This window comes from Falco cherrug, chromosome 1 (genome assembly GCF_023634085.1).
Source record: "Falco cherrug isolate bFalChe1 chromosome 1, bFalChe1.pri, whole genome shotgun sequence".
Lineage (NCBI taxonomy): Eukaryota > Metazoa > Chordata > Aves > Falconiformes > Falconidae > Falco > Falco cherrug.
Window position 1 is genome coordinate 19302403 of NC_073697.1, and position 23987 is coordinate 19326389.

The window sequence follows — 23987 nt, forward strand, 5'->3', positions numbered from 1 at the left end:
ACCAGGACATCCATGTATAGGAGACATTTCTCAGAGCTGCTACTTGTTTCTTTGAAGACCACTGTATTCACTTGAAAAAGTGTTTTTTGATTCCTGAGCAATACGAAGTATTGAAGCCCTTCTAAAGGACCTCTGATGTGTTACTTGTTTAGTCATTTGAGGAAAACACCACATTTGTTGACTTTGAGATCCCTCAGAAGATTAAGCAGCCTTTGCTGACCTTGTGGTTTATTTCATGGCTAGGTTTTATATTGACACATGACTCAACTACCTGAGGAGTTACTAATACTAATAAGGATGAAGTCTGGTGCATCATACTGAGGAGGGAATTAACAAGTTACAGCAGAAATTGTCACTAAATCCATTTTTGTTTATTAGTGAAACAGAAAGAGTAAGAAATAAAAATAAATTAGATAAAGTGTGAAATAACCTGTTGAAGGCAGTAAGAAAAATGAATATAACGAGAATGTGAGCAAACATTCAGCAGTACACAATTTCCAGCTCAAATAAAATTACTTATTTGGCCTTTCTAGCCTCCATTTCTTCCTACACATTCTGTCCTTCTAGAATTTAAGTTTAGAAACTGCTCACAGTGGCCTATCACCTGGATGATTTAATGGAAGTGTTGTCACTTTCATAGACAAAGGGGGAAGGTAAATCAATGTCATGAGCCTTATTCTCAGCTACAACCTGCGTCTGAGCCTTCTCTAGGTAAATGGGGGGCAAGCAGAAACAAACAAAAAAAACCCAAACCAAGAAGTTGTTATTTGTAGGCTCAAGACTGAAAAGGCTTGAGGAAAGACTGCAGACAAGGGAAACTGTTTGAAGATGCCTTGCTTTTCTGATGATATTCTAATAGAAGGGCTCAGCCTGTATTTGTTGAATAAACTTTGAAAGAAACTATGTTACCGATTCCTCTTTTTATGAGCGTCTATATTATCAAAAACACTCTGTACAGCCTATGAGGATTTCAAATCAGATTAGGTCTTGGTGTTTTTCCATCAATTCTAATTACATGTATTTTCTTAAAAGGCCCATTGCCAAGTGCTCCATAGCACTACATCACGGGGTTGTATCATCACTGTTTCAGTCAAGTTTTATTCCACTGATTTCGGCAGACTATTAACAGCCTAAAACTAGAATATTGACTACACACAACAATCATACGGTTTTCTACTGTAAGCATTTTAACCTCTTCCATTTCCCCCACTCGGCACCCTACCCTACCTCACCCCTGGCTCACTCTCATCTAGCTTCATGTCAAAGACTATCAATCTCAATTCTTCCCATGCATTTCAACCATTTCCATTTTAACTTGTTTACACATCCTTTGAGTTTGTATGTATTTTTCTGCCTTTCTATGCTTGCTAAGAACCATATTGGCTCAATTTTAATAGATGAATCTTTACTGCAGTCAATTCTTTTTGTAGTCCCTTTTCCTTTCAGTAATTTTAATTCAAAACATGTCCCCTCTCTTCCCCACATTTAAACAAAAGGAAAGCCAAAGAAAACATTCACTAGGACTGAGAAAACAGTCCTGGAAGAGAATACAAGGGAATATTGAAAGGTGTTAAAATTGCTGCTGAGAAGGAAAAAAATGAACACACAACAGCAGAATATTTAAATGTGAGTATAAAAAATACAGGACCAGAAAGAGAATGTTATTTCTATTCTAAACCATTTTGTATGCTCTGTTAAAGGAACATGCTATTTCCCTCATTGTCATAGGAAGTATATGTTGAGTCCTGTACAGAAAAAAACCAAATTTAGGTGTTAAGTAGACAGCCTGCATTTGGTCAGCACAGCGAGAACACTAGAGAAATGGTGGACTGGAAGCAGCGTGAACTTCAGAGTCTGCTAAATAAAAAAGCACTGTAACAGCATACATGAAGAGGCAGCAGCCACGCAAGAAAAGAATACCAGCTGATGGTCTGAATGTGCCAGTATGTTCTGGCTTTTGGCAGAACTTTAATTTTATTGCAGGAGTATTTTGACTTCTACAGTTCATGCAAGTAAATGGTACATACCAGGCAGTGTCTGGAACTGTGCTCAGAAGGCAGGGCAGAAGAGTGACATGTTGTCATGACACTATAAAATGCTAGTGCCATGGAAATCCCTATTCTTAATGTTGTAAATGTAGACTTGAAGGAAGCAGAAGGCAGTCACAAACATCAAAATAGATCTGTTTCCTCAGAGCATAAGTATGCAGTTACACAGAGGGCCCCCTGCCCAACAGCTTTGCTTGTTACTAGACTGCCAACATTTTGGAACAAACTATGTCCATCAGCTCTCAAAAGCAGTTGTTAGGGACCAATATCCTGAAAAATCACAGGACAAAGAAATGGACAAGGCAAGGAAACAGATCATGTGGTAAAGGTACAGTCTGAGGTAAGTGACCTCACCCTATGCTTACACATAACAAGTTAGCCCCTTGGTGTGATCTACCACTAGAAGCACTGATTTAATACAGTGTTGGAGCCACTGATGGCAAAGCTGAGTATTAACTCATTTATCTCAGCAACTTTGGTGCCAGACCTCAGGAAGTATCAATTTTCAACCTGGATTTATAGCCCTGAACCTTACCCACCCCATCTTCCCACGTTCAAAGTTAGCTCCAAATAAATCTTTAAAATCAAGAGGTAGCATGCTTAAAACAGCTACAATATGCAGCATTACACATTCCCACCCTAAAACACAGATGAGCCAAGATTAATCCTCTTCTCCTTGCCAAGTTTCAAAGATAATTTTCTAGTCATCCTGGAGAAGGCTTAACAGTTAGATAATATACTACCATGCAGTGAGAAGCTACTATTGCTTCCTGTTGAGGCCATATCATATTGCAGGAGAAGGGTATTAATGCAGAGAAGACTCTTACGACATAGTTCCACTTCTACAGAGCATTTCTCCCTGTCCTAGCCATGTGGTGAATAGCATCTTACCTTAGAAACCCCGACGCCAGAGCAGAAGCAGCCCGCGCTGCACTAGAACTCTTACAGCAGCTCTCTCTGAATGCACTGAGGCAGTGCTGAATGAAGAACTAAAGAGCTGGCACATTTCCCAACAATCTCTTACATCATCTGCCCAAAAATGGTGCTTAGAGACAAGACGCAATTTACACCGTTATTTTAGGACTTACGATATGCAGGTAGAAGGTGCTACAATATGCAGGTAGAAGGTGCCACAGGTTGTGAGAAAAACCCACTTGAAATAAAAGACTTGTCACACAGATGCAGTAGGGAAAGAGCACTGTAGATCACAAAACAAAACATGGTGAAATTTCAGCACTCAAAATCATTCCTCTAAAAGACAGAAGGAACAAAAGCCGAGTTCATTTGTAGTGCGGCATCACAACCAATGCTCTGATGTCATGAAAAGCAGGTCCCTCCCACCACGGGATGAGATACAACATACCCATTGCCAACCAATTTCATTGTTGAGGAAGTGGAATTGTCCCACATGTTTACTCGTAGGTGTACTGACAAGAGCTGTGTACTGAACATCAGCTGCCAAGGCAAGTTTGTGGAGACAACTAAAGAACGATGCCAGCGCTCCAGGAGAGCAGCCCAAGAGGCTGTAACAGTGATAGTGGCTCACAGCATCACGGTAACAAGGACCTATGGGTTTCTTTTTTCCTTACGAGTGCCCAAGAACCATCAGCATCATAACTGTTCTTCAGCATAACGGGGGGAACTCTGAAGGGCTCACCATAATAAGCTTTACTATAAAGAACAGCACCAGGCAGAATCTGCACCCATGTAATTTCATGTGGAGCATTCAAACGAGCAGCTGCTCCTACTCTCCACACTACTGCCTACCACGGAAACGCGCTGCCGCTTTATTTACCTCACCCCTTTCCCCCTCAGCTCTGACATAGTTTCTGCATTTCAATACAGAAATGCCTGTTGGGATTGAGCAGAACAGAGCCTGCATTTATTTCTTTCAGGCAGCTCCTGGGCTTCTCTGCAGAAGAGAAAGGCACCAGAACTTAAAAGATAGCAGAAACTGCTGCTTCACTGCCACGGGCACCACAGCTTACCGAGTTTCTTCTCCTAGCACAGCCCTCCAAGGCCTTCCTCCCAGATCTGTGTCCAAGTCAGCCCTTTCCAAGGTATGCTACCTGTCACCAGCCTCCCCAGCCATTCCCTCTGATGGAAGGAAAGCACGCGGTACCCTGGCAAAGACTTCTCCAGGTGCAGGCAAGTGTTATCACCCTCTGGCCTCCTGTTCTGCTCTCGGTGCCACGCGCCCATGCTGGCACACTCCCAGTGCTTGGTCCCGTTAATGACCACCACAGTCCCACCCACCAGGCAGCCTCCATTTTCTTACTCGGACAACCAGCTGAATCGCTACTTTCTTCTCACGCTTTCTACATTTCCACCTATCTTTTCAGACAGGTGGTGCGGATCCATTCCTTTCCCACATGCATCTGGTGCCCCTTGCTGGGTAGCAGTAAGAGCTTCTCCACAAGGGAAGGCAAGCCAGGAGCCAGCAGCAACTGCAGTGCGGGCAGCACCCTCACCGACCACAGCACGGTCTCACAGGGTGTAAGAGCAGCAGGCAGAGCCAGGTGCTGGCAACAGGCTCAGCCGACAGCCCTAGACAGGGAAGAGATGAGTCAGGCTTGGCACCCATCCAGAGAGCCCAGGCAGGATCAACAGGACACATGACCAAAATCAAGATGATGACATTGGTCCCAGGATCAGCCAGGACACGAGGCTGGAGACAGGACTGGCAACAGGCACACCCCCAGCGTAACGCAGGCAAAGGCAAATCAGGGCTCTCCTAAGGCAGACCTGACAAGCTCTGTGTTTCTTCATGTAATAAAGTAAATTCACCAGAAGCTGGTTCACATATCTGCTAACTTTGCTGATTACGGTGAAGTCAATCCTGATTTAAATTATTATGACATGGGGTGACCGGCCCCATTTTCTTGTTCTCGTGCCTCAATGACTGCTATGCTGCTTTCATGTAAAGCATAATTTAACTTTCACTTACGCTTTAAAAATGCATTTATAGAAAAAAAGTGTAGAAAATGCAAGGAAAGAGACCAGCCCCAGAGGATGTAACAGCTGCAGACGAAGTGCCTCTAAGACTGTCTGATTGACTCTGAATGGTGGTCAGTGTGAATTCGCCTGAACTTGTGGGATCTGCTCCACCGTGGTTTTCACAGCCTGCTTGTTTCGGTGGCACCTCAAAGTCTCTAACTTCAAAATGTGAGTAAACACCTGTAAGACCTTAAAGAGCATTTTAGGTGAGGTGTCTCTGTCAAGGTGAGGGGGGAAATGGGAAGGTAGTCCTGGCTGGAGGCTGACCCACGTACTCAGCTCCCACTCTCCAGGAAGCCAAGCCAGCACATGGAGCGTTGGCACAAGGCTTCTCAGTGTATCTTGGTCTTCAGCAGTGCTTGGTCACCCTTAGCTTTCATAGGGTTTTCTGGTACGACCTCTCCAGACCTCTTCAGGAACATTCCTCTCCCTGAGCATTGCTCACCAGCACAGGCAGCCTTTGTGCCCACTGTACACCCGTGTCACAAGGTTAAAGAGGGACCAAGCAAAGTCTCCTTTCCCCTGCGGGTCTAAATTGCAAACCTATCGCTGAATGTCCCGGCAAGGAGACAAAGGACATCAGTCCCTGCATGGATCAGGTTCCCTTTCTTTGAAGCAAAATCCTGGGCTGATCTTCGTTGCCGCTCTACCTTCTGGTTTAAAATACCTGACCTTGTGAAACTTCACAGCTCTCCCTAGGCAGCCCCTCCTGTCCGCTGAAACACTTGCTGAGGTGTGCAGAGAACCAGGAAGTCCTGCCTGCCCCCACCTGTACCTGCGCTTGATCTGATGCCCCCTGGTACCGGCTTCCTCTAATTTTAGCCTTCTCCCACAGCTGGAGAACCTATTTGCTATGCACCTACAAGGACACACACGCTCGTTTTTCTCTCTCTGCAGGATCATCTGCAAGGGGGGCAGGGAGGAAAACACGCTGCCGGAATACTGAGCATTTTTTAAGTGATGGAGCAAACCCGGCGCTTCCCCACGGAAAACGCGCTGCCGTGCACCCGCGGGAGGCCGAGACGCTGCTCTCCTCGCTCAGCTGCAAGAAACCCTGGGTCGCTCGTGGGTGCCCTGACACCCACCGCCCCTACAGCCCACTCACCCAGCCCACCCACCCAGCCGTGCGGGGCTGGCCGGGGCGGGGGGGCGTCTTGTCCCTCCGCGCCCCTCCGGAGCGGCGGCAGCCGGCTGCTCCCGAAGCGGGGGCTCACTGGGGCGGGGGCAGCGCCCCAGGGGTACGAGCTGCCGCTGCTGCTTTCGCCGCGGCCCCGCGGCACGGACCGGCCGCCTGTCGCCCCCCGCCGCCGTTGCGTAACGCGGCCGGCCGAGCCAACGTCGGTCATAACTATTAACAGGCGCTCGTAACGCCGGCTTTAATTACTCATCAGCGAGGGCAGCCGCCACACATAGCGCTGCCACCGCCGGGCGTGGGCTGCGTGACCGGGGTAGGGGGGCTCCCGCCCCGCGGATGCGGACCCCCCGCCCAGGTTTGGGGTTAACCCCAAGCAGCAGCACCCCAGGAGGAGTTTCGGGCGGGACAGGGGTGCGCGGGGGTGTCCCGAGGCCGCCAGCACCCCCCGCACTCGGCGGGGCACCGCGGGAGCCGCCGCCCACAGCCCCTCACTCACCGCGGGCGGGAGCGCTCGCTCGCGGGCTGGCGGCGGCTGGGGGTTACACCGCGCAGGCGAGGCCAGCGCCGTCATTACCGTCAGGAGAAATTGCCTTTTTTTTTTAATGATTATTGTTTTTTATTTTTTACCGTCCCACGGACCGCTCGAGGGGGCAAGGGGGTACCCCGTGCCTTCAACCGCCTTACCCTTACAGGCGGGAAATGGCTCCCGGCTCCCAGCCCCCGCCGCGCCCACCGCTGGGCCGGGCGGCTCGGTCGCGCTGCCAGGGTGGTGGGTGGGGGGAACAAGGGGGAAGCTGCCGGGGCGATGTGTGCGCGTTGTCTCCCCGCGCCGCCGCCATCCCCTCGCAGCGGCGGCACGTGGTGCCCTGGGGACGCGGGTCCTCAGACGCCCCCCCTCCGCGTGGCTTCGCGAGGAGCTTTTTATAGCAGCACCGCCTGGCGCCCCGATGGGGGGTTTCTCGCCGCGCTCACGTTGCCGGGCGGGTGCGATGTTAAATAAAGGCGGGGGAGGTGGGGGAGGGAGTTCGGCTCGCGCCTAATTAGGAGACGGCGTTGCCCAGGAAAGCTAAAAATAGGCCCGGGCGCCGCAAAGCGCCGCGCCGCAGGCGGCAGATCCCATCGATCCCCTTCGCGCCTCCGCGGCTGAATGGAGCGGCCGGGAAGATGAATGGGGGGACCTGAATGGGGCTGCCGCGCCTGGCGGGCGCCGCGGGGGGGCGCTGTGGTGCCGCGCCACCGCCGCCGTCGGGCGGCAGCTGGAGCCCCCGGCAGCGCACGTGCGGGCGCGGGGGCGGCTCGGTGTCACCTGGCGGCAGCGGTGGCGGCGGCGGCGGGCGGGGCGGGAGGCGCGGGGGGGAGGCTATAAAAGTGTCCCGCCGCGGCACATGCACACTTCGGGGAAACTTCCTCGCTGGAGTGGTAGTAGCCGTCGCCGCCACCCCGGGGGCTGCGCCCGCTGCCGCCAGCCCCGCTCCGCCCTCGGGCGGGCGGGCGGCCCCGCGGTGGAGGGCGGCTGCGGCCGGGACCCCCCGCCCCGCGGGAGGCAGCGCCGCGGGCCGTGCCCCGGGCGGCGGCGGCAGGATGAGGGTGAACGGGAGCGAGCTCAACAGCTCGGTCCTGCCGCGGGACCCGCCACCCGAGCGCCGCCCGCCCTGGGTGATCTCCACCTTGGCTGCCATCCTCATCTTCACCATCGTGGTGGACCTGCTGGGCAACCTGCTGGTCATCCTCTCCGTCTATCGCAATAAGAAGCTGCGGAACGCGGGTAAGGGGCGGCGGGGGGGCCGCCTGCGGTGGTGGTGGGGTGGTGGTGGCGCGGGGCCGTGGTGTCCCCCTCCCCTGCCCGGGTAACTTTGCCCGGGCGCGCTTTGCCTTCCCCCCAGCTGGGGTCACGGGCTGTGGCGGTGGCCGAGGGCTGCATCTCTCCGAGCGAGCCGGTGACCGAGCGGGTAAGGGTATTTTTAGCGCCCGCCACCGAATCGTGGTGCTATTTTTAGCTCCCGACGGTTCCCACCTCGCAAACGAGCGAGGCGAGGGAGTCTTGTTTAAGAATGAAATTCAGCCGTGGCGCTGGGGATGCTGCAGCGGCATACAGCGTGTGTCTGCTGGATGCTGTTATCCTCATGGATTTCCTTTGAGTTACAGAAAGGTCTCCAGTCACGGATACTATGGTTGGAGCTGCAAATCAAGCAAATAAAAACTTGCAGACATGGCAGGATTCAGGAAAAAAGACCCCAAACGAAAAAACCCAGAGAGTTGTTTCATTTTCTTTGTTTGCCTCCTGCTTGCTGCCCGGGTCTTTCGGCGATGGGAAACATCAGACAAAACAGATTTAGGCACGTTCTTAAAATAAATCTCTAATTTTGACAGGATAGAGTTTGTGATGGTCTGCTGAGTAAATCCTTCTTAGTTCATGGATTATTGGTCAGACAGGCAGGAACTTCTTCAGATTCATTCTGCTTTATCATGACAGACCAGCTGCTGCGCACGTGTACCAAATCTGTGTACTCAAAACCCTGTGCATCTTTCATTGAAAAAAAAAAAAAAAGCGTGTGAAGAGACCAGCGTTGTTAATGAAAGCAGAATTTCACTCCGTGGCGACTGAGATGCTGCTTTTATTTCTTCCCCACCCCACTGCAACTGGCTGTCAGGTTCATTATTGTAACTCCCCTGAGTTCGTTAGCTAGCAGTTTAAAATTCATCCAAGGGGGAACTTGAGCCCAGGCTTTACTATAAGCTAGCCTGATAAAGGGAGCTAGTGTTGGGCTCTGGCAATTGGTGGCATACTTAACTTGCAAAGGTTAAGTCAGGTAATTAAAATGGGTTGTATGTTTCACTTTCATTCAGCTATAGCGGAATGCCAATGCACAGGATCAGGACGAAGACTAACAGATTTTATGGTGTGGGTTTTTGTTTTTTTCCCTCTCTATGGCTCCCGCTGATGGCAATTCTAAAAGCTGTGTTCTCCTCTTGCTTTCATTGACAGAAATTCCATTCACTGAAGCTGGCAGGGTTACACGCTGCTGTACTGTCTGTTTCAGAGGAGGATCAGGCTCCCAAAGTCCAAGTCAGCACCTGACTAGCCTTGTTCCCTGGGAGGTTTTCAGGAGGGAGAAAGGGTGGAGGTAGGCATGTTACTGGCGTAGCTCCAGGGGAAAGGGTGATATTCTCCTCCCCCTTAAACACTAAGTAGATACTTCAGCACTTTGGTGGGGGGTTTACAATACATACATGTCTGGTAATTAGTCCGAAATAACCATGGTGGCTGTTTTCTGGAAACAGAACTGAATCATTGGGCTCTATGCGTGTGCGTGTTATCTCCTGTAGATCTTGCGTAATCCCCCCGGAATCCTGACACGTGCTCGCTCTCGCAGCATTCCTTGTTCTTGGCTTTTCTGTCATAGTGGCTGGTGACTGTTGCCAGTTTGCTGCAGTTCTTAGCTTCTACAGCTAGGAGAACAGAGCGATCTTCTGAACAGTTCTAGACTGGAACGTGAACTAGATACTGCTTTACCCTCAGAAATAAGGATTAATGAAAACAAGTAGGTACTTGGTGCAGGATGGGAAATAGTTTATAGTCTGTTTGAGGAAAAAATAACAAGTTTTTGAAGTTTTACATTTTTTTTCTTCACAGTAAAGATTTTTATCTTTTAGTACGTGGATAAAGTGAAACTTTGGAAAAAACATGCTTAATAAGCTTCAGAAATGTGTGCAAAGTGTTTTTGGCTAAGCCTGCAGAAACCTATGCACGGACATAACTTTACTTATATGAGCACCGCTGTTAAACTTGGCATTCATTTAAAACCAGGTTGCTCAGGTAAGTAAACTTATGATGAGGCATAACCATTTAGAAAACCCTGGCCTAATTGTAAGAGTATGAAGAAGAAAGCTTCCTAAGTTGTGTCTACACTAACTGAGATTATTCAGGAAGAGATTAAATTGAAAAATAATCTGATTTATGCATACAACTGATTTGTAACTTGCTAATTATAAAGACAGTTACAACTTTTTACAGAGCTGTAATAAGAAACTTCTGGTTTTACAACAACCTATATTAAGCCTTTTGCTGGCACATTTGTTGAGGAAAAAGGACACAGGATGAAAATTCTACTGGAAAAAGGTCAGGGAGGAACAGAAGATACCTCCTGAAGAAAATGTGTCACACTGAAGACTTTCTTCCTTCCTTCCTTGCAAGAGAGGACTAACAGAAATAAGGAGTATTTAACACTTTACCAAAAAGGTGGATTTGGTGGGGGAAAACATCTTGCATCTCTGTCCCACTCTCTATTATATAAATATTTTTGGAAGATAACTACAAATTGAACCTGTGGACTTACGGTTTAAAAAGTGCATTGGGGAATAGTAGGAAGGCCTAGAAAAACCTTCTCAACAAGTGGTGTAACCTTCCTGACAGTCAGAAGGTTAGTAAAAGACACTGATCAAATCAAAGCAGAGAAGTCAGTATCTCAAAGAAGTTTGTTTCAGCAAGCGAGGAGTGTCTGATACTCCAGACTCCTTCATAGTCACAAGCATGGCTTCAGTAGATGCTCTTCTAGACACAGAAGCTGATGATGCAACTGGTAGGATCCTCTTTTATTTAATGTACTTGACTTGTAATAAGTTTTATAGTTCTGGTCTGGTTATTTTTATGGTGTCTTTGTAATCTAACAGGCGCCTGATACCAATTCAGTCCTGATGGGAGCAGTGGCAATTTAATGCTGGCCCATGCAAAGACTGAACTTGGTTTATGATGTCTGTGATCTTTTAACTTTGAAATAAAGTTCAAGGGAAACATTCAAGGCATAAGGATTTTAATGCCTGTATTTTGATAGCACCTTCATGCAGCTTGAACTTTAAACTGATGCGCTTTTATGAATAATTTGGAAGGGAATGAGAACAGGTAATTTTAAAAAGAAGCTTGGTGTAAATCATCCCAATGTGTGTCATTTTCCATTGCTAATATTCGTAGATCAGAAATAAGGTCATTCAACAGTTCCACCCTGAAAAGATGAAATACCTAGACTTAGGGGAAGGTGGATTAAAGAACTACTAGTACTTTTTTGCAACGAGTGGGGGTTTTGCTTGAAACAATTGACATTGGATTAGAGTCTCAGAAAACTGAAGTGATGAAGTGATTTGTGTAATGTTACACACCAATTCAGTGATTGGTAGTATCCTTATGCCTTTGCTGTTACCCACAACAAGAAAAACAATGCATCAAGAACAAAGTGAGGGATCAGTTGTAAGTCTTTGACTGTGGAGGTTAGTTTACTGCTTGTCACGCTAAAATGTCAGTTAATGTGCACCTGTCATTTTGGGAATGGGTATTTGGGTACTTGGTGATTGCAGGACTGGACCATTCTTAAGGTCAATGAAGAAGGCTCTCTTGAGTGCTACTACCTCTTGCTCTTTTTCTTCCTTTTGAAAACTTTCTCTTGGCCTGGTGGGTTGCTTTTTCCTGGGTGCTCTATGTGCTGAGCTCCAAAGATGCCCTGACTACCCGTCCAGCAGACCCGTGTGTTGGAAGGGAGCCTTCAGCAGGCAAGAAGAGAGCCCCAGCAGTCTCACCCTCACTCTTCAGTGCCTGTCCTGTCTGCTAACACCGGACAGGAGTTGGGATAGCTCAGGGCTGGTGCCAAGCTGGTAACTAGCACCTGCCGCATCAGGGCAGAAAGCTGCATTCATCTGCTTCTTGCCTATCTCTCTTCTGTGCAAGATGCATTTGGGTTTTTGTACTTTTTCCCAGTTTCCCATGTCCTTGGCCCCCGTGTTTTGTTGCTACAACTCTTTGTTTTCCTTACTGGTGAGGAAGGCAGACAGGGAGCCTGGCATTGCAGAGGGCCTTAGAGCAGCGAGATACAGTTAACTTCACTAGGACTGCACACGTGCTTAAACTTAAGCATGTGTATGGGCTGCTTTTCTGAGTGACGCGGCAATGAAAAAGGGAAACCCCGATGCTCGCGTGCTAAATCTGCTGCAGCTGCATTAGGTCCGAACAGGTCCGTAAAGACAGCTTTGTGAGTGCTGAAAAGAATGATGAACTCGACAGTCATCTCTGACCAAAATCTGTCAGATGAGTGAAGTCGCTTATGAAAGAACTCAGGAATACAGCTACTTATGAGTATTGTTTTAAAAAAAATATTTGTTAAATATTACAGCCATTGCAGAATGGGGGGATGGAGTCTATCAGTAATCATTTTACTTCGGAGGCTTTTCAAACTGGCCCTGGGTTTTGGTTTGAGCAGTGTAAGAATCCAGTTGAAGAGTGTCTCTCTCTGCATTTTCCAGAATATAAATTTTAAATATAAGAATGGAATTATCTTTTGATAATCATATTGGAGATCTCATCAGCCTTGTCAGAATATGATTGTTCTTGATGATGTTTTGTTTTTTAGTTGTAAAATGATAATGTTAAGTGCTCTTTTGAAGATTGTTTTATCTGATAAATGAAACTCCTGTTGTGAATTCAGACTAACAGAATCATTGTTTTTGTCACAGGTGACCCTTGGACTTCTTTTTGTGCCCTGAGAGACAACGGGTAGCCCGACAAAGGTTTTGATTCAAGGGAGATAACTTGTAGAAGATCAAGGTGTAGCACAAATTCAGGGTTCTGATGAAAACTGAGATGTTGATGGCAATGAACATTGTTTCAGACATGAATAACTTCCAGTATTAAAAATGGTAAGCCGTCTGGGAGAAGGGAAAATGTCTAGTGGAGATGCTGAACATTGCTAATTGTTGAACAGAAATGAACATAAAAATACAGTTTAAATAAAGCTGTTCCTCAGACTGGTTTTGATTGAATATTTTACTGAATGAAAGGTTTACTTCAGAAACCTGCTGAAATGGTACTGTGCTGTCAGTGACCAAAGGTAGGGATGAGTATTTCAAATCATTAATAGTCTGTTCTTACTAATATGTCTGTCAAACTTAGCTATTTACTCTTTCTGCAAGGTTCTGATGCTTTTAGAGACACTGCTTTTTTTGGTTTGCTGCTGCCAGCAGACAATGGTACTGACATGCTATACTATTTGCTGTGTCTTTTAGGTTATATTTTTTGAGGGTTGCTTTTTCTCATTTAGTTTTTATCTATAATTTTTTCATTAGCAATTTCTGATCTGCTTTTCTATTTCTTTTTACACTATCCATTTTTCTGTCTTGTTATGCTAGAAAGACATGAAATATCTATCTTATAAGACATCATCGGCAAGTCTAGTTTAGTGACAGAAAATGCCACCAACAATAGGCATCCAGTGCTTGATACGACAGTGTCTGTACAACAAGGCTTTCTTTCCTAGGGCAATAAAAATGTTGCAATGTCAATGCAATGCTGTGCATCACAGTTCTATTTTGCAACCTCAGTAAGAACCTAGTCACCCTTGCTGTTGGCAGTTTTTTCTTCTACTCTCATCCCTGAGCTGCCTCAAATTCTGCATTTACCACTCTCAAGAAACAGTTACCAACCGCTTTTTCAGGAGGACAAGTATTACTAAGAATTCTTTAGGCTAACAGAACACAATTGGTTAACAGTGTAGTGTTTGCTTATATAATGAACAAATAAACATGTATTTAACACATGTACTTAATGCTTGAAACTATAATACAACTGCTGCTATGAAAGAAGTGTTCTTTCAAAATTTAGCCTTGCTGAAGTTGCAAAGATGGGAAGTATATGCTTTTTGAAGAATAATTATTACCTTATTGATGATCATAAAAAAATTGCAGCTCTTGATTATCTCAAAGTCCTACACTTGAGTTAGGGACTTGAATTAGGTTGTCTCTGTTTTGGGGAGGGTGGTGGGTTGGGTTTTCTTCATTGTGGAGGATGACTCCTTTTCCAGTACTAGAGTTCTGAGTCAGTCCTTCAACACTTCACTTGGACCCTCTAGTCTCCCCTAACTTCTAGGCCCCCTGCCCTCTAAAACAGAAGAGGATAGAAACAGCTGATTTCAAAGCCTGCTGTGTGTGACCAAGCACTGGAATTCCCTATTCAAATACATACTAAGCAGCTGGAAATGTTTATGGTTAATTATATTTTGTTTTTCTATCCACATCTTTAAACAGACTATTTAGCTACCTTTATTGTGAAGTTGGGCAGGCTGTGTAATTTTATCATTTAAGCCTACAGCAGCCCCATTCTACGTGATGTGTACATGTGATGCTTAAAAATACAGCACCTATTTATATTGTATCACCTTGACTTTTCCTTTGGGGTGCAGATGCAAGGTTAGTGAAACTACTTGGCCCTCAGGGAGAGGTTACCAGGCAGAGAGGTACTCTAGCAGAAGTCAGCTCTTCCCTTGGTGCTGGGTGTTGCGTGAGGTCAGTCAGTAACACTGCTTTTGTTAGTCTGCCATCTCAGCTGCACCGGACTGTTCGCCTAGTGTGGTTATACTGCAACTGGCAGTACTATGTTAATTAGCCGGACAAGATGGCCACCTCAGTAGGCATTGGCCAAGGTGATGAATGGGCGTGAGTACAGGGATCAGCCTTGAAAGTTGGTATCCAGTCACACCAAAGAGAAATTCCAGCAGATACACCTTTGTCTGTGTTTTGGGGAAGAATCATGAATGTTTCTTCCCCCTGGTAGTAGTACGGACTTCATTTGATGGTCCTTTTTTTTTCTAGGCTGAGTGTTGAGCAGTTTTCTATTCCTTAGCCTTATTTTGTAAGGACATGTCAATCTTCCTTTCTCCCAAACATAGACAAGGAGTTATTTCACTTTCAGAGGTGAAGGAATTTTCCTAGCCCCATACAGTTAGGGTATGGACATTTTTGTGCTAGAGACATTGAAAGGAATGTACCTCTTTATATGAATGGTTTGCCCCATCAGTCAAACATCACAAAGTCACTCATAAAATGAAGAATTGCAATGCCTTTTTATCATCCTTTAGCACTCTTTGGAGATTTTTTTTTTTCTTTTTCCCATTAAGTAACAGCATCCACAGACTTATTTTGATTGACACTGGATATTGTTGAGAATATGGGACATATAAAGAATCAAAGTTCGCATGAATGTGAATGAATAGTTTTATTTTGGATGAAGAATTAATGGCCAAGAAATAACATCCCCATCCCCCTTTTTATTAACAGTTTATGTGTGTTTGCATTAATATGTTCTGTCTTAATTATACTAATTATTTACATTAAAGGTATGTCGTCAGATTATCTCTGGCTGTGTAATTGCCTTCTGTGATTTGAGTATTGTAATGTACCGTAACATCTGCACCTAACATGCAGGTTCACATAATTACAACTTTAGAAAACCTAGGTTCTTCCCTACGTTTAAATGTGCTGTATTACATCTCTGAGCGTTCCCTGAATCTCTGTTACTGAATTAGTGTTCACTTAGAACAAAGCATTGAAAGGGACCTTCTTGGTCATTGCATTCAATTTCCAAGTGTATTAAGTGCTCAAACAGATCTTTTCAGAATTGGTTTTTACCTCAGGTTATAGCTCTTTTTCTTGTTATTCCAACTCAAGAAGGGTTTTCTCACTGCCTAGATCTATTTTCTGTCAGTTTATATGCTTTTGCTATTGTGCCAGCGTTACTTAACATAACTTAACATCTCTCTGTTCTTGTAATGAGTGAGAATAAAAGCATTGCCTCCTGGCTGTCACTTTGCTAGTCCAAAAGAACTGGATATCAAATTCCATTAGTCTACTCAGAAAATAATCCTTCCCCTTCTGCAAGAGAGCACTGCCCCCAGGGGTATACCTAATCTCTGGAAATACCTTCCCTTAAAAGTGAAATCCTGCTTTTACTGAAATCAGTAGCAACCCCCTTGCCAAGTTCAGCGTGTGTCTCCTTTTGCTTTTTTGGCTGTAGCGCTTGCCCATGAGCAGGCAGGCTGCTACTGCTGGCAGCCTTAAGCCCAACGTGCAGTAAGCAGGGAGTTCTTTACCATAACTTTGAAGTCAGAACAGGATTTTTGTTGGATCCCTGATATCCTTGTGATAAAGCTGGTTACAGATCAGGGTCGTGCATGCCTGACGTGTGTATCCTGATGTGGGTGCATCATGGGAAACCACTTAGAATTTCATGTATAGTAGGTATGCAAGCTGTTAAGTCTGAGAATTGATGCTTCAAGAACACCCCTGGGAATAAAGAAAGCACAAGAGACCATCTACTAATGGAATGCTGCCCTTTCCAGGGTTTGGTGTTTGGTGTGTGTTTGTGGGTGGGTGTGGGTTTTTTTTTTTTTGTGGGGGGTGTTCATTTTTCTAGTTTAACAAATGGAAATTGTGTTACTTAGGTCAAGAGCAGTTTGCTTGTACTAAAGTTGTCTGGTCAGATCTCATCAGTTTATCCTTGTTATCTTTGTCTTCTGCTTTCTAGGAACTCATAGTTCTTTAATACATTCATTAAGCAGAATAAATTTCAGAATTGGAGTTTTGCTGCTATAGCCTCATTGTACAGATTGTCTGGTGGTTCTGTTGTGAAATATGACATCATCTTGTATGTGTATGATGTTCCTTTGGAAATTTCTTATTTCAACCTGACTATCTTCAACCAGTGTCTTTTCAGCTCTCCTTTTGATTTTTTTCTTGTCTAAAGAACTGTGCTGTTAAGAACCTGTGCAGTGCCTCATAAACCCATCTTACTCTCCCTTCCTGATGATGTGACACATTTCAACACCTGTTGCTATGGATTTGTGTCTTGTTTTGGGGATATACAGAAACACATTTATATTAATGCATACGTAAATCCTACTGGTTTTTACCATGTTGTGGAAGGTACTCATACCAAAGGTTGTTGCATTTTGGGGTATACTTTGTTTTTATGAATTTACACATACAGATACATCTAGAAACCTTTCCAGTAACTGGGTATTTTTGCAGAAAGTATCTTTTCATTTTCCTTTTTTTCCCTGATGCAGCATCTACTGGCACATTGTGACTCATTTTTGTATATTGCTTGCGAATATACACACTCTGTCTAGAAATGAGAATAGTTCATATGTAGGAGAACAATATTCAGTTGTCTGACAGGAAGGAAGGACAGTAATGTTTCCTTATCTTTCTTCTACCTAGATACAGGTCGTAGGTGTAGTTCATGGTATAAATTAGAGCAGTTTCCATGTTCCTACTGACACAGCTCCCAGAGGGATTTCTATCGCTGAGTGTCACATAAACACAGCTTTCACTGGCCGAGCTCGTTCTAACTATTCTGCATGTAAGCATCTAGGACTACAGAGTTAACACAGTAATCCTCACCAGGCTGGGCAAAACAGCTTTTCGTCTCCTCTGTATACTGGTAAGTATGGAGAAGACAGCAGAACCGAATCTTAGCATATATTAAATACCTAATGTAGAGCTCAAAATGCAGTCAGATTTTCTTGCGCTTTCTTGCAGCAGAGGTTTTTAAACATTGTTTTTAGCAAATAATTGGCCATTTCTTTGGCAGCTTCTCTTAGAAATTTGTGTACATCCTACTCCTGGTTTTTGCAGCTCTTCAGATTCCTTTTTCTTTTGCCAATTCAGTGTGTCCCACTACTGGGAATCTCTGCAGTGCCTGATAAGATTGTAAATTATTTTTGGACATTCCTAGGAATTCATTGCACTGCTGTTCATCATGTATTTGCAGTTTTTCTTTGGCCTATCCATACTCACTGGGCGTTATGCTGAAGATGACATGAAGATGACCGCTCCTGTATTGAAGATTAACTTTAAACTATCGTTGTTAAATTGTTTGCTGCTGAAGATTTTTCTTCTTTTTTCCCTGCATTTTTCCTTTGAGGGTAGATCTGTCAGGTTTTGTTTGAGAGGCGCTTGTTTTCGAGTTGTTAATGACTTGGGTCTCTCCCTTATAGCATCAATTACATATTCTGTGAAAGCTGTTTTTTATACATTCTGTAATAATAGAATACCAAGATGCTGCGCTGTTCTTAGGGGTGTTACATATCCTAGCATTTTAAATGGAGGCTGAGTGCTGCTTTTGCAGTTATTCCTGGTAAGAATTTCTAATGCACACTTAGTGACAACCTAGGGGAGATTATACAGTTGTACAAATCTTGCACTTGCGGCTTGTTAATACTGCTTGCAGCAATCATTATCTAAAATGTGCTCTGAAGATGTGGCTGAATCTGACAAACATGTAAATGCAGAAGTATGAATGCCAAAAAAAGAAGCTAATGAGCTCAGTTGAAGCAACCTAGTGGATGTAGAGTTTGCAATCTGCTTGTTGTCGGTGCTTGTTTTGTACTGGGGTATCCCATTTGTCCCAAGAGTGATGCATCCCTTCATTGTAAGCTTTTCTAGTAGGTCTTCTCTTTTACTCTTCTCAAGCTATTGCAGTGACAGGGCTTTGCTGCCAGAGTTCTTAATGGAGTGTAGCTGCCTGTGCACATCTTTCTTGTGCAGAGAACTTCACAGACTACCACCAAAGCGGTGTATTGATTCTAACATCTTTTGCTTACATTCAGATATTTGTATTATCTCCTGTCCCCATATTTACTCAGAAAACTTTCTTGATCAGATTAAAATTTCACAGAGATTTACCTGTTTGTTTTTTTGAATTGCTGACCATTCCTAGTGATGACTGCACAGAATGTTTGCTTACTCCAAGACATGAAACTTGCTTATTTTGCAAATAAATCTCCAAATTATGAACTTGCTTGTGTCGTTTTTTGGTCTACTCTCTTATAAGGTATTCCAATGAGGTAAATGGAATTTCCAGTAGTAACACTGGGTGGCAGCTCCGGTATATGTTTAATTTAAGCTAAAACCCATTCGGAAGACATATTTATTAACATTGTTTTAAGAATTTATTTTGTAGGAGCATTTCTACATATTCATGTGATAAGTACAAATGTAGTATGTGACCAACTACTTTTTCTAGAAACATTAAAAAATGGTCATTTTTAGTACGTTATATATATAATATATATATATAATGTTATGCCTTCTATGTTCAGAAACTACTGAGGTAAGAAAAGAGTCAGATGAGCTGACAAGTTGGGAATGCAGTGTAACTGGGAAAGTTGGGTTAATGTCAGCTGTAGTAGGGCACTAATTAGGCAGTAACCCTAAAACCACCCTTCCTGTCACAGGTGTGTGGAGTTATCAGAAGTAAGCTACTGCTCTCTTTGCACATGTGTCTAGATGGTTGCTTAGGGCTGCTGTCTGTCTGTCCTACCAGAGATGGCTCTCAGGATTAAAAGACCGACACCCAGCCAGTGATTACAGCTGTTACAGGTGGGGCAGCAAGGGCCTTACTGCAACCTGTCAGTCATTCCAGGTGATTTTTAGTCCACAGGGGGTCATTTGGCTAGCAGTCTCAAAATGGTGCTGTGTTGTCTCATGCTTTCTTGTTTTCTATTATTTCTGTTGATCCTGGAAAAGAAGTTGGACCCTTCAGGCCCAGAACATTTTCGGTTGAGTTTTTTTTGCAGTTAGTGTCGTTTGGTAAGTATCCTGATTTTGATAAGTACCCAGACTTACTTGCCCTGACATTAATTATTTAACTTAGCTCCAACTTGGAACTCTCCTCAGCCACCATGCAGAAACAGTACAGCTATTTCAAGGATACCTCTGTACCATCCGTGAAAGGTGGACATGCATGGTACTAGATCCCATCATAATCCTTGTCACAAGGGGGCTTTCCAGAAGGACTTGCTCTTTTGTTCAGGACATCTTGATTTCACCAGGTTTCTGACCGTTTTAGATTGCAGTATTAAGAGAATCCATTTGATTCAGTTCTCCTACCTGCTCGTTATCTGACAAGCAGAATGAAACATTTTGCTACTCATAACTAAAACAAAACTGCGTGTTATACAGCATGTTCCGAAGTACTGAATAATAAATGGAAGTGGGTATAGTTAATCTTGTCTTTTTCTTTTGCCCTTTATTTCTCTGGAGTTTTCAAGCAGCTTTACGTTGTTTTTCCAGCTCTTCAACAACAAATGGCAGCAAATTCTCAAATGTTGTTATCTGTGCTCCTTCAGAAGATCAGACTTAAAAAAAATCTATTGAAGTTCTAACGAAAGGGCGTCAGTTGCCCTTTTCCTTACTGTCTTCCAGAACCATCTTCCCAGTCCTTTGTAGGCTCCGTTGACTGTATATCCATGCTCAAAGTTCAGAAGTGACCTTTTTCTTTCAGTCTGTGACAATATATTGAATATTAAATTTCTGAGCACTGTGTACATGTGACCTCTATTTCTTGTTCTCCCTGGGACTTTTGCTTTTAATATTGTTCGCTTTTTTTTTGGTCCTTTTATCTGTCGTGACTTTCCTTCCATATTTGTTCCTAGCCAAAGCTTATAATTAATTAATTTCATTAGATCCCCTCATAGATCTTGCTTTATGTCATGATTTTCAAGCTGTCAGTGTAGAAAATAACTAAATCCATTTGCGTTTATTGCTTTTTGCAGTCCCTAGGCATTTTTTTTTTCTACATGTATTTTCTCCCTCAAACCCTGTGTCATTTTAAACTATTGACTGTACTGAGGAAACAATGACTTCAAAAATTACACTTTAGCACTTAATGCTTATTTTGCCCCAACACCAAATCCCCTCAGTTTACAAATCATTGTGAAATATTAGGAATGTTCACCTGTGAAGGTAAATCTTTTCTGTGTAGGTAGATAGGCTTGATAGCATTACAGTTAATAATGACCACTAGTAGTATCTGAAAGAATGTGCAGCAATAACATAACCTCAGTCAAAACAATTTCAAAAGATAAGAATTTCATAGTAAGTAGAGAAGAAAATAAATTTGAATCCTCTGAGTTACAGTATTGCTCTGCAAGTGTCTTAGATTTACTGACCAGGACCAGTGTTCTTCACTTCTTGCTGTTTCAAGTTCTTGTTTGGGTTGTTGCCACTGGAAAACAGTCTGCTTGGAGTTACGCTGTTTAAAACAGTACCTAATGCTTTGTTAATTGTCCAGGCAGTTTACTTAATTTAAAGAGTCAGCACTGTCTTCAGAATTTCATGGTATACTGGCACTGTTCTGAGAGGAAGGGCTGTGGAAAAAGGTGAGTCTTGAAATTAGTCTCAGTTAAGTGGAGCAAGTGGTAGAATAGTTTTGAACCTGAAACTCACAGTCACCTGAAATTCTCATTTGCTAGTTTTGTGAATCCAGAAAAAAAATCACTGCAAGTTTCCTTTGTCACCAATGACTTCTGCAGCTAACTGTCATTTGGGTCTAAACTCTTTTCTTTGATAAACTGTAAAGCCCTTTGAGCAGTAATAGTATATACATTATGCAAACTATTGACACCAAAAAATAGGTGATGGAAATGTGTAATGAAATAAGAAGAGTGAGGCCTTTCTAAGTTTGGAACAAAAAATTCCAATCCTATAAGAGTTTTCAAAATTCTAGTATTAGAAAAATACGGACTCAGTGTAGTTAAAAATAGTGACTCTTTAAGGACCTGTGTATTCGCTGGAGGGTGTTCTGGCCAAGCCAAATTGGACACGAGGCCTTTGGCTTTGGAACTGAAGGTATCACAGATGCCAAAGCATCTTACAGATGCTCAGTTTTCAGAGCCTGCAAAGTTCTGTAAGAGTCTGTAATACTTTGTAAATGAAACTTGGACAGTGTAAAAAATTAGTCCAGGACAAGCAAGATATTAGATCACATGCTGATTTAAGATACAGATAAATTAGGCAGTTATGCAGAGGAATGCCATAGGCAGAGTTAATCATATCTTTGAAGAAGAAAAAGGACTAGGGTGACCTCTTTGATTCCCTTCCGTACAAACTGAAATAAGAATATGACTTTAAGATCAATTTTTTTCAACTGGAGTAATAACCTTGGAAGTATTTTCCAAGAAAATCAGATATTACCTGGAATTGAATGCAGTCTGTTTTATTTTGACCCATATTGTTTATATATTTGTTGACATTTCTTTGAGACATGTACAATGATGTTAAGGGAAAAATTTACACAAGGTTTACTTTAATCACAACTCAGAGTTGGGCCACCAGCTCGGTGAGTGGCAGAGACCAAAGGGCTGCAGCACAGCTCACATACACGTATCCATTCATTAGTCAATGTCCAAAGCTTTTAGGAGTTTCCTTTGGTCTTGTCAGTTCTGCGAATCCATCACCTGACTCTGTCCCAGCTGATTCATCTGTTTGGTCCAGTCTCTGCCTTGGTTCCCAGTTCCTCCTCAGATCATGGTCGTCTTTCTGCCGGCTTTAACTCACACAATCCTCCGAGCGCACTTAGTCTTTGAACAATCAATTCCTATTCATATATGCTTCTGAGAGCACCTGTGGACACAAACTGATCATCTATTGTTTCTCTATTCTCCCACTGATTAACTGAACTAAGTTTTAAACCAGCCTTGGATCAGGGCTATACAAGGGACAAGGCCTGGTTCTGCCATTTAGCAGCTTCAGCACTTGACATTTCTTAATTCAAAATACATTTTCTTTAACAATAAATAATTTCTTTGCAACTGAGAACCTTTCTTATGTTACAACTGTCTGTCCTGTCCGTCTCCTGTTACACCTGCTGTTGTAGTATTGTAAAAGCTCAGTGCCTAAGCCATTCTCGGACTTCACTGTTTGAACAATACTGCCTTGTTTGTAGTGTGTTCTGCTACACAGTTCTGCTACAGTTCAGTTCTGCTGTTGAATTTATTGGTTCCAATACTTTGTTATGTTCTCATGAACGACTGGAACAAGTCTTTTGTCTCAGCAGGGCAGTCAAGGATTCTTTATCTGAAATAACTGCAGGGAATATAAACTTCTACGGCACCTCTGTGACATAGGGAAGACTTGTACCAGACTATGGCTGCAGCTTTTCAGTCAATCAGCTCAGTTTTCCATGGAGAGAAGATATAGTTAATGCATTTGATTTCTTTCACGACGTCCTTGATGTTATCCGATCTAACTTGCTATTTTCTGTCATTGCTTTCTTCAGTGCCTCCTCATATTGTCTCTGAGTTTGTATCATGTCCTTACCTACTGCATGGATGCCTGTAATGTCCCTGAATTAGTCTTATAGTTCTTTTGTCAAAGTATTCCACAGCTGACTTTATCCCTCACCCTCCCCCAAAAAAGTATAATACCGTGTACCTACTGTGCCCAGTTTAGTGTAATACTGTGTCCCTAGTGTGCCCAGTTTAGCTGATTCTTCATCTTTTTTGTCAATATCCTTTTTCCTTCTTCAGAAGAGTTAATTTGTTTTCACCACCTATTTTAATAATTTGATTTTAAATGTTTGTGGTTAAGTGCATAGGCTCTTCTTATGTCTTAATAGCTATGTCGGGATCTTCAAGATCAATACAAATTGTAGTTGGGAGGGTGTGTTAGGGCTGTGCTATTAACCTTTGTCATGACAAATTCACACTACTTATGGTTCTTCCCTTTCTAGGTGTATTTCTGAGTCTATTGACCCAAGTCCATTTTTTTGGAAACTTATGTAATTTAAAGGAATCATTACAAATGTACAATGCTCAGGAATGCCCCTAGCCCACCTAAGAATTTCAGACACTGCACAATTATGTTTATTTCAGTGATGAACGCACTTCTACAGAGCATTGCCTAGTTTAGCATATTTAGGCGTAGCAAAAAGGAAACTTTTCAGCTTCAATGGCAGTGTAGAACTTTTCAAAAAAAATATTAAGAACAGTCCTTATTGTGGACTGTTGCTTCCATCAAGGTCGTCTCACCTCAGGCTCTTCGGATCCTTACATATCTTACAAGCACAACATCAGACTATCTTATCTGAGGGAGACCTATTATCTCTATAAACTGAATATCCAGAATAGTGAAATACAGCAGCTTCAGTCTCTTTATAAAGCTTGAGAGATATATTCTTTAAATACAGTGAAGGATACTAAGTTTCTCTG

At 43.6% G+C, this 23987-nt stretch overlaps 1 protein-coding gene across 1 annotated transcript in view; it reads left to right on the forward strand.

Moving 5' to 3' along the window:
• The first annotated feature begins 7481 nt into the window (after positions 1 to 7481).
• Positions 7482 to 23987, forward strand: part of MTNR1A (melatonin receptor 1A) — a 56908-nt gene continuing 40402 nt past the window's right edge. Inside the window, exons 1-2 of the mRNA XM_055700791.1 lie at positions 7482 to 7945; positions 12679 to 12861. The gene's annotated coding sequence lies outside the window, so the exon portion shown is untranslated. The remainder of the gene's footprint in view (positions 7946 to 12678; positions 12862 to 23987) is intronic.